Genomic DNA, 12,814 nt, shown 5'->3' on the forward strand with positions numbered 1-12,814 from the left:
TTATTTGGGGAAAATTGTGGTTTTAAATTTTTTCTTCCCTTTTAATTTTGGAATTTGGATCCAAAAATTAAACAAATGAGTTAGGTTAAGGAAATTGGGTTATTTTATTTGGAAGATTAGGGGTTTGGATTTATTTTATGGTGATTCAAGAAGGAAATAGGGAAAAGTAATAATATATACGTATATATATTTATTGTTTAAGTGGAGAGTCAGGTTGAGAGTTGGTAAAAGGAAAAAGGAAGTGTATATATATATACCTACCTCGAGGAACGTTGAATAGGAAGAAGAAGAAAAAGAAAAAAGAGAATAATTTCTCTTCTTCTTGTGTTTTCGTATGCAGACCCCATCGTGTTTTTCTTTTCACGCGGAAAAAAGTGTTGATTTATAGAAACATGCAATGGAAGAAAACAAGATCCTTGAGTATTCTAATTCCTCAATTTTGACAACAAATTAAGTATGTTCGTGGAGTATCAAGAGGGTTTCATTACATACCTTTGAAGATTTTTTTCTTCAACGAAATACAGCTGCAATCTTCTCCAATTCAGGTCGTGGACCACAAGAGCTTCCCTAATATTCTCTAGGAGCTTTAGATTGAGTTGTGAGACTCAAAACAAGCTTGAACTTAGGAAATTGGAGGAGAGGTTTCTAGTTTTTCAGCTTGTTGAAGAACAACTTCTTCAACGTTCTTCAACTTTCAAAACTCAGCAATTCAGCAATTGCATCTCCTTTATCACTCAATCAAGAGTGGGTTTATTACATGACTCTCATGCAAACTGAACATTTAAAGTGATTCCAGCTACTCTTTAAATTTGGTGGTGGAATTATGTGTAAGAAGGTGACCTTCTTACTTGAAAGTGGGAAAATCTCACATTGAAATTTTATTAATTTTACAAAAATTAATTCAATAATCAATTTTTCTAATAAAATTAATAATTAATAATTAATTAAATAATTTAATTAATTCTATTAATTTAATATCAAATATTAAATTAATTTGTCACCAATTCTATTACCATGAATCTCTATTCATGAAATTAATATTTAAATCATATTAATATATTAATCGATTCTCCGATTACGTTCAATTTCAAAATTAAATGTGTAGTTATATCACATATAATTACTAATTTTCTTAATTTGAATTTGAACATTCAAATCAACTTATTATGCTATTCTAAGGTTAATTCATTTGTGAGCTAGTAAGGGGACCTAATGGACCTACAGATCATGGGCTCCAACGATCCGAGATTAATTGGCTAAACTCTTTACACCGAATTAACCTCCATTTGTTAACTACCGCTCACTCCACTAAAGCTCAGTAGTTGCACTCCCCTCATTGTAGATATATTGTGTCCATTCGATATAACGATATAACTATAATTAGTAAGTTAACCTTCCATAGGTCATTCATAATAATGGTTGGGTCAAAAGGTTGTTTTACTCTCGAGATTACCTCTTGTTCGTTAAGTTCTGATCCTTCAATGAACAATTTTTTTGGGATCCGATCATCAAACCGAGTCCTTCTCGGGCCAATGAGAGGGTGGGACCCTTTGTTCAAGACCCGAAGTCAGCACTTAAGGGAACAACCTCTCTACTATCCCTAAAAGCGAGTAGAAGTGAATTCTGTCTTACACCCTATGTCCCCAGTTATCTACCCAGCCTTACCCCTGAAATGGAAGGCTTATTGAGCAGGCGTTGTTGAGTCCACCCTCATCTATGCAAATCTAAGGATAATCTCGAATAAACAGGCGTTAGCTCAAGATTAAGGTTAAGTTACCCAGGTCATCGCTATGAAATAATCAGTCTTAAACAGTAAACAACATTATAAAGTAAGAGTGACTTATTTCTTGGTCCGATCTTATGCAAACTCATTACACAGTATGCCGTCACTCCTCATGTCACCACATGAACAAATCAGTATCACTTCACTTGTAGCACTTTATAACTCCTTGTAACAACTACAGAGTGAGTCGCATCCAATAGTGTTACCAGAATAAGGCGCCCAAACTTATTCTTATACTATAGATCATTTTGACTATTTACTCGAACTGACCACTCTTATGTTTCCACATAAAGTTCACGTACTAATGTAATAGTCATGGATGTTTTTAGTTTATTAGATTTATTTCTAAAATGAAATAACCAATTCATATATTCAATAATAACTTTATCAATTTACAAAATGAGTTTATTGTTTACAAACCATGAGTCTTAGTATATAAAACCCAACAAAAAGAACACTCGACCGCCTTCTTCCAGCCGCAGCCAACCAAATCTTCGGACGCCTCGCTCACACGATGTTCTCACCAGACTTTGACCAGAGATTCCAGTGCCAACCGTTGCATGTTGTCGAACAACTTGTCTAAAGGTCACCGAACGTTCCAGCCTTCCTTCACCGCCGAGCAAGTCCCAACTGTCGTTTCTTTTCTTTTCTTTTTTTTTTTTTTTTGCGCATTTTAGCCCAATTTCCACCGGTCACCATCCACCTCGCGCCAAGTTTTTGACGATATCGTCGCTCTATCCACTGTCAAGTCTACCGCATTGCCGTCCATGGCATCCGATCGCCAGATTTTTGGTTTTTGGTAAGTGATTGGTTGGTTGGTTGGTTGGAATTTGTTTACCAATTGGAATTCTAATTTGGACTAAACTCATGTTTCCTTATATATTTGGGCATCAGATTGGATTTTTAAGGGACTTAGCGTGTTGTCCAGAGGATTGAGTTTTGGGTAAATTTTCGGTAAGCTTTTATATTTTCATGGAAGTTATTGAATGGCCATTAAATTTTGGCTACAAATTGATGTCACCCACAATGTTTCAAATATTAGAATGAAGTTTTGGAATGTTGACAACCGTTTTTCATCAGTTTTAAAGATTGATTTTGGTGACTCTTGCTAAGTGATTAAGGTTTCTAAATCCTTTTAGATTGGTTTATGTTGATGTAAGTTGGTTTATAACCCTTAATTGTGATTCAAATGTAGATTTGGATTTTTGTGCAAAGTTGGAAGTTGTTTGGAGCAACGTGTTGATATTTGGTTTAAGTTTGCTAAAGCCAGTAAGGGGATTTTACTTGAAATATTACACTTGGGCTTCAACTTAAGGTAAGTGACTTTCTACTAGTTCGCTTTCGAACCAATCATCCTTACCACTTGGACTATATACTTTAGACTGTTTGAACTGTTTTGTTGAGACTGGTAAGACTGATTGGACTGATCATTCTGAATTGTTTGGGCTATTAATTTTTGACTGATTGAACTGCATGATTTAATGATATGGATTGAATGGACTGTTTTGACCATGATGATATGTAAAGTTGACTAAGGATATTGTACATATAACAAAGAAGTTATATGTGAACTGATGCATGCTAAGTTATAGGGTTCTTGTTAGTTTTTCTTATCTAGGCTGGTGTACACATTTGACTATATATGTGAGCATTACAACTGGTTTTTGGACCTTCGGGTTACACACTCTGACTGATGCATGTTCCTTCAGGTTTATGTTTACGACTGATTTGTGGACCTTTGTTTACACACTATGACTGATGCATGTTTCTCTAGATTGATGTTTACGACTGATTTGTGTCCCTCCAGGATATACATTATGGCTGATGGGCATTCCTTTGGGATCTCGTTTATGACTGATAGGTGACCCTTTGCGATTACTACAACTGATATGATATGGGTGTACACTGATGCCTAGATAAACTAATTAACAGGTTACCAAGGGGGCCCAATAGCGAGTCACTTACTAGGTATTGTTATACTCATCCTTTCTTCTTTTATGTTTTTCAGGTAATGCAGGAATAGGCAGGCGAGTGACAGACGAGACCCCTGACAGAGCCAAGAAAAATCGCTTCACTCAGTCTATGTCTCTAGTTATCTAAATGTTTTGAAATTAGGTTTTATTGTCAGATAGAATATTTTATTATTTAAAATATTTTCTTTGTAAATATTTTTAGGGGCCTCGAACAAAGGTTTTACTTATTTGTTATTTATTTATTTTTTAGTTTATTTTGAAAAACTGTCTTTATTATTTTAATGAATTTTATGGTCAAGTATTTGGGTTTTAAATGTGTATTACGAGTAAAGGCCCTTATCAGAGTACTTGAAAGGTCGAGTCGTTACAATAACTACCCAAAAAGGTGAATTTTCTTCCATTTCAATTAGTTGATTAACTCTTTAATTAACAAGACTGCATAAAAAATATATATATTTAAATTAACTAACAATATTATTTTCATTAAAAAAAATTGATAATATAAATGTGGAATATAAAAAAATTAATTGATAATAAATATATTGAACTTATATAGTATTTTTGCAATTCAACTAATATAATAATAATAATAATAATAATTGTTTGTTTAAATATATATTTAATTAATCTTAGTTGATAAGTAATTCTGATAACATTTTTATGCACAACCGAACACAGTAATTTTTTATTCTCGGGTATCTTATTCCCAGACAAATTATTCACAGACATTCTAATTCAAAGACATTACAAAATCTTAAACTAAATGATCATTAAAGAGGAAAGTCATGTCAATTACTGTTGTGCTAAGCTTATTTTGACATGTCTTACTAGTTAGTTAGGTTATGTATCTTTCTTACCCATGATTATACAAGTATGTAAAGTAATTATCTATATGGTTTCTATTCCTTTTCAATTCCTCATTTGAAAAGAAGGGATTTATACGAGATAGTAGCCTATCGCTGTTTATCGCGATCTATCACAAACAGACTGTGATATTTTTCTAAATATTTTTAGCAGTTTTATCATTTAAAATAATTTTTTTATTATTTTGTCACTTAACAGTAAAGAAAATTAATTGACATGACTTTATATAGGTCCTGGTTGATAACTATTTAGACCTTATTTTATAGAATTTGGCCAAATGTTGCTTTAGAAATTAAAGTTGAAAAGTATTTTACATAAATTACGACAAAAAAAAAAAAGCACAATATTGGAAAACAAAAAATAAATTAAAATGGTTATGAAGAGGTAGTGGTTCTTATGGACTTATTTTTGTTCTTTTTGGATTCCTACAAGTTTAAATACTGACTTAAGAGAAGATGAAAGACTATTGAAAAGAAATGGTGAAAAACTAGCACAATTTTCAAAACTTATATATTAAGCGGTTGTTTGGGGTGCATAACTAGATATGATAGTCTGTAGTTATTATATTCTAAGAAGCTATAATAGTCTATGGAGTTGAATAGTCTATGTTCCCATTGCATAATATTTTAGTCTGGGTTTAGATATAGTCTATGTTTAGAGTGCATAATATTATAATATGTATTTCGAATATAGATTATTAGTCTGAATTCAGGATTTATGTATTGGGTTGGCGATTTGTTTAACAAGAAGTTCTTTATGGGTTTAGGGTTGCTTTCAACTTTTTTTTTTTTTTTTTTGGTATTGTATTATACAAGTATTAGTACCTTAAATATCATATTTTGTATCTCAACAACTTTTTCATTCTTTAAAAAAACCATATTTTGTAAATAGAAATAAAAAGATATGTTTTACCATTTTTTTAAAAATGTATTAGATTTTAAGTTACGTTATTATCCTTTCATTTGGTCATTTTGGGATTTCCCAGTACTGTTGAACATGAAAAAAAAAATGAGATTAGACTAAAAATTCATATTATTTGTTAAGTAAAAAAACTTCATATTTGGAGGTGTACAAAAATAAATAATCCTCAAACTTCATAATATTGCACAAAAATGCATATATAGGAGTGATAGTCAAATGATAGGGGTGTACATGGGCCAGTTGGAGGCATTTTGTAGACCAACCCGAAAATTTGGGTTCGTTTTAAATGAACTCTATCGGTTCATTTTTGTCTAAGGAATAGTGTCCTAAGACTCTTCAAGAGGTTGAGGAAATGAGACGAATTCCCCATGTATCGGTAATTGGTAGTCTTATGTATGCAATGTTATGTACTAGACCTGACATTTGCTATGTAGTAGGGATTATCAATCGATATCAATCCAATTCAGGATCAGATCACTAGACGGCGGTCAAAACGATTCTCAAGTATCTTCGGAGAACGAGGAACTATATGCTTGTGTATGGAGATAAGGATTTGATCCTTATAAGATATACAAACTCTGACTTCCAGACTGATTAGGATTCTCGAAAATCTACATCAGGGTCAGTGTTTACTCTGAATGAAGGAGCTAAAGTATGGTGAAGCATCAAGTAAGGATGCATTGCAGAGTCCACTATGAAAGTCAAATACGTAGCTGCTTATGAAGTTGTTAAAGAGGTTGTTTGGCTTAAGAAATTCCTTATTGTTTTGGAAGATATTCCAAATATGTCTTTGTCCATCACACTTTATTGTGATAACAGTGGTGTTGTGGCAAATTCTAAGGAACCTAAGAGGCAAGCACATAGAGCGAAAATATCATTTGATTCGAGAGATTGTGCATCAACTCATTTGGGTTGGGTTGAGTTCAAATAAATGAAATTGGGTTGGGTTGGGTTCATCTTTTAACAACTTACATTCTTTTAGAACAAAAATAACCTGATCAACCCAAACCAACCCAACCCAAATGTTTCATGATTGAGTTGGGTTGGGTTCATCTTTTAAGAAAGGTTATTTGGATTGAAGATATTAACAACCCGAACAATTGGGTTGGGTCCAAAAAGTCCTTCAACTCAACCCAACCCAACCCACGAACACCCCTACATCCATCCTTGTCCAAGAGAATAGTGGAGAAGACCCTTTGGTGGTGTCTGATCTTTTCTTGTATGTGCTATATTTATCAAGACTAGGAGAAGATTTAAAGTTTGGTTTCTTCAAAGGTAATTAGATTTCTCCCACATTCTTCTGTAAAAGCATGTTTAATCTTATTTTATAATGTTTTGTATGTTTAATCATGTAACAAAAATGGGACAAAAGTGATCACTGATAACTGGTAGAAATACAAGTTATTATAGCTCAAATAAATAAAACAATGAGAGAATGTGATGGTAAAATAGGCAATATCATGTCCGAAAGCGCTAAACTGAAAGAAATTGTGATCGCGAGCGCTCATCGCATAAAAGCAGCTAATTTACCTATTTTGTGTAGGTACAATGCGATGGCACATATGAAATTGCGATCTAAAGGCACAATGTGTTAGCGCGCTTGAAGATTGGATCGCAAGTCATGCGATCGTGAGAAGTTTCTTAAAAAGGTGGCTGCATAAAGACCTCGCATCAAGACAACAGCATAATAAATCATGATGGGACGGAAAGCTGATAACGGCCGATTCCGAATTTAGTTGACAAGCCATAAAAGCCACACTGCAGCAAGTACACTCAACATTCGGTGACTATTAAACGGCCGAACAGGGTAGGGGAATTAATGCCGCTCATCATTGCAATCATTAACAAGAAAAGTTACTTCCCTTGACATCTATAAATACGGAAGGCCATCAGAGAAAAAGGGAGTTAGTTAGTTAGTCCATTCCCGCACATACTTATACATATACAAAGAAGACGGAGAGAGCATAGAGACGATGGAGAGCCGAGAGAAATCGTTCCCGGATAGATCGAGAGACTATCGGGAATCTATACAAAAGAGAGAGGGTCAACCCTTGCGAGAGCAAGAATCTACAACTAGAACAGAGTTGAAGTCATAAAGAGTAGTGTAAAAGGTCACGGGAAGCAAGACATTGCTTACCGGGCTTGTTATCTCTCAAATCCATTTGATATTTTGTATTCAGTACTTTATTTGCAAAAAATGGAAACTTTATTTCAATCTATGTTCAATCTCTCCATATCATACATGAGTAGCTAAATTTCTGAATGGGTTGAGAAGTACTTAGCTAGCATGACTTAAGATTACATTTTATGAGATCATCTTGTCTTATGTATGCATCATTCACCCTTTGGACATACTTGAGAGAGTAGTCTAAAGATAGAATCTAGGCTCGAGAGAGTCGGATTAGAATCGCATAAGCAACAGTAGAAACTTAGACATAAGTTCTATTGTTATTTATAGAAACTTAGACATAAGTTCTATTATTATTTACACATCGCATGCACCTTAGAAATAGGAATGATGGTATGCGGTCACCTTGTTTTATATATGCATCATTCCTCATCGCATAGGCAAGAGTAGAGACTTATAAATAAGTCCTATCGACTGTTTTGCATATACATCGCATGCGTCCTAGAAATAGGAATTGCGGCATTCTGCATTGAGAAATGTAGTACCGATATTTGTGTGTAGCATGATCACATAACTTGTGTACAATCTTAGGAAATATTAGCTAAACTCCTTCTCAACCCCTTCATCGCATACTTATTGTAACTCTACGCGTTCATCACTCCACGTTCAACTCTGTCGCATAGGAAAAATCTAAATCAAAACACTATCCACTTCATTATTTTTACCACCGCAATAGAATCAAAAAGTGTCACATATCTACTTAGTAGTCCCTGTGTTCGACCCTAGACTTACCAGGAAACCTAAGAAGGCTTATACTTGGGTCTTGTTAGGAAAACTTGCATGATCACCACATAATACACATCATCACAAACTCACACCATAACACATCATAATTCTACGCATCAATCATACGCTTCCACAAAAGGAATTCGATTCCTTCAGATTTATCTGAGAAGGTATATATCAAACCACCACATGGTACTTCTCATTCACCTCAGAAAATATGTATTCTTTGCCATGGACTACATGACAACTCCATAAACCTAGTTTGCAACTTTCAATTGTTTCATCATAACCCAACTTGGATTTACTCCAATCCACATAATACAACATTATTTACACATCTAACTCTTTATAGTAATATTCTTCTCCTTCTATATGTTGATAACATTATTATTATTGGTAATGATCTTCAAGTTATGTCACATTTGCATAAGGTTATATTGGGCAAGATTTTGAGATGAAAAATGTGGGACCCCTTAGTTACTTCCATAGTCTTGAGGTCTAATCTCGCTCTAATGGATACTATTTTTATCAAGCAAAATGTGCTTCTGAACTCCTAGCTCGATTTGGTATCAACACCAACATTGCCACATCATCAACACCACTAGATTTGAATGTCCATTTGACTCTCTTTGACATTGCTCCTCTTAAAGACCTCACTCTGTATCCACAACTTGACCATAGTCTTATTTATCATCTAATTTTAATACGCCAGATATTGCCTATGTCTTCCATTTTGTTAGTTAGTTCATGGTTTCTCCTTTTGAACTATACATTTTACTTCGTACTTCGTTAAAACCACCCTTGGTTGTAGACTCCAGATTTCTACATAGTCATCTTTAGTGTTATCTGACTATTGTGATGCTAATTAGGCTAGTGATCCTACTCCAAAGATTTTGTTTCTACTTCAAGTGAATCTCTAGTTTTTTTGGCATATCATTCCAACACACAATTTGAATATTGTGCGCTTGTTGATGTTATTTTGGAGTTGCTACGATTTTATTTGCTATTTATAGATATGGGAAGCCCCACAATAGTCTACTACTACATTTCATTGTGGTAACCAAAGCGCTATTTAGATTGTTCATAATGATTTTTCTATGAACGTACAAAGAAAATTGAAAATGATTGTTGCTTTGTTTGTCATCACCTTTAGACCAACACCCTCTAATTACTATCTATCTCTATTATGGAGCAACCAACAATTGTTCTCAGAAATGATTGTCATCTGATCCGTTCACTCAATTACATAACAAACTCAAGTTGGTCTCTACTTTTCCACTCAAGAGTTTGAGGGAGGATGTTACCATGATACATTATACATTGAACAGTAAATCAACAAAATTTGAATCTTATTCCGCTAATTAGATTTTCTTTGTATATTCCAATTTTTCATACATATATATATATATATACACACATATAAATGTTGATATATATAATGGGTTGAATGTTGATATATATGGTGTGTGAATCTTCTAGATAAACCATTTTTCAGTCCTACCAACAGGGTCAAACTGCTAATTTGTCCTTTATCTCTTTTAAAGATGGGACTAAAGAAGCAATAAACTTTTCTTTTTCCAAATTATTATGAAATGGGTCAGGTTGGAAAACCTCCCAAAGTAAAATTTATAAAGTGAGATGGGTGAATTTTGAGGCTTTAATTGTATTTATTAGTGGGAAAATTTGAAAGTACAAAGTTCAGTTGATGATGATTTATTTTTTTTCTCTTCAAACAAACCCCAGCCTCTTGTTTCCTCATTTTGCTTTCCTCCACACAATATTTCTTCTATATATTCTATTCATTTTTTTACTCATTCCCCCATCTTTTGTTTGTGTTGGTTTTAGATATGGCAAGTTCTAAACTAGGGAGACATCATTTGAACCTTTTATTTGAAATCCATATATATATATATATATATATATAATGTTTTTGTTGTCTTAATTGACAATTTTATTATTCTTCCTCCTAATGAAAAGGATAGAATCATATCTTGTTTTTTCTTTTTTTTCTTTTTTTCTTTTTTTATAGCACTATAGTTTTTAAGTGATTAAAAACAGCTACATCAACCAAAAGGTTCCATTCACTTATTTTTATTTATTATTTTTTTTTTTTGAATTGTTTTGATATCCATTTTATTTCATATAAGCTTTCAAAACCTAATAAAACCAATACATTCATTTAGGTCTGAATAAGAAAATAAATATATTTATTTACATAACTATACATATGACTACTAATTAGACATTTTAGCCTTTAAAATATAGAGAAAAAGACAGATAAGTTAAATAATGATATCACATGTCACGCAGTTTGAATATAATAAAATAGACAACAAGATAACATTAGATGCTTGTTGTGTTTTTGTTTGAAATCATACAAATCATATATCATAGTCAAATATTATATTTCTACCCCTTTAATTATTTTTTAAATTTTTCAATATTATGATGAGTAAGGTTAGAATAAATTTTAATTTTTATTGAAATAAGTAAAAGAAAAAAGAGGAGAGATTTTTGGGAGTTTGAAACTCACGCGGTTCGAAAAGAGCGTGGTTGTAGGAAACGAAGGGATTTTGAAGGACCACCCGGAATTTAAGGAGAAGAATTAGAAGTGAAGAGAGAGAGAGAGAAAGATAAAGATACAGAGCGGTTCCCGATGGAAAAATGACAGGCAGCTCGTGGCCGACAACCATAGGTTGCCACCCTGGGGCTGTGACCTGGACTTCCACGTGAATGTCACTCACCTTCTTCATCCTCACGCTTTGGTGTTCATTGTTATAAAGCCAAAATTAATCTTTAATATAATTTAATTTTTTAGTCGATGTTAAAAAAGCCTAAACAATTTCTTTCTTTGAGTTTGACAAATGATTTTCATTCATTTAACCCACTACCTCCCCACTTGTATTTTATATATATATATATAATTGTTATACTCAAAATCGAGGGTTCATATCAGTGTATCTCTCACTTCAATTATTAGAGACTACACGAAAGAGAAAGATCGTTTCTATACCTAAAGTGGGTGAGAGGGAAGAATGGAAAAGGAAGAACGCGACAATAATAGTGAAAGTGAACAAATGATGTCACTAAAATATTAAAAAAATTGTTAGACAGACAGAAAAGAATCAAATTATTTTGGCTCAGAACTATATTTAAATTGTATATAATTTATGAATGAGAAATGGTGGGACGCTCCATTTACACTACTTCATTGTTAATCTTATTGCACTTCTAAAAAAATTGATCTCATCGTTATACTTATGATATATTGTTATCTACAAACGGTAGAAGTGAGTATACCTTAATTGATTGAATATTATATCTTATAAAGATGATATATGAAAATGATATTATAAACTACAAATAGAATCATTCTTTTAAGATGTGGAAGTTCATTATTTTTCTTCAAATAAATTCAAGAGTAGTGCAATTTTAAGGAACAAAAAAAATACATATTAAAGTGTCATTTTTTTAAAAAATTCATTAAAGTGTCATCAACACTTATGTGTGTATGTATAGAGAAATTATTTTAAATGATAAAATTGATTAAAATATTTATAAATAATAGAAAAATAATATAGTCTATTTGTGATAGACCGCTATGTGTATCTATCAACCGTGATATTTTGCTATATTTATATATATATATATATATTGGTTCATTTTCCTATATCTGAAAACGACCCATATATATTTTCGACTGAAAATATTTACAAATATAGCAAAATCTCACAGTCTATCAATGATAGATATTAATAATATGTATCGGTGTCTATCAGTGATAAATGATAGTAGTCTATCAGTGTCATTTTGTTATATTTATAAATATTTTGGTTCATTTTACTATATTTGAAAACAACCCTATACATAATCTAGTGTAAATGAAAGATTGGATCCAAATCCAATTCAATATAGCAGTATTAATCATACTCTACATGCTCCATCCTCAATCAATTTTATAACCCAAATTGATATATGTAAATTAAATTACAAGCTCTAACATATGGTTTTTATTTTAAAAAGGGGGCACATTTGTTATTATTATTATTATTATTATTATTAATGCTTTTTTTATAAAAATAAAATAAAATAAAACATTGGGTTATAAATTAATATAAAGTACGAGGATACATAGATTTTATAGATATCTTCTTTTACCTATATTAGGAAGTATGTTATAAAAATAATATAATTAAACTAAGTTCTTGCTTGAATCTTCAGCTAGGCATTATTAGATTTTGACAAGCTGCAAAACCCTAGCCAATGCTTATTTAATAATTACTTTTATAATATAAATGTTCATTTCTGCAAAAGAAATCTTATCTGAATAAGAATCTGTGCCAAAGTGTGTTTAATGGT

Source organism: Benincasa hispida, chromosome 5 (genome assembly GCF_009727055.1).
Source record: "Benincasa hispida cultivar B227 chromosome 5, ASM972705v1, whole genome shotgun sequence".
Classification (NCBI taxonomy): domain Eukaryota; kingdom Viridiplantae; phylum Streptophyta; class Magnoliopsida; order Cucurbitales; family Cucurbitaceae; genus Benincasa; species Benincasa hispida.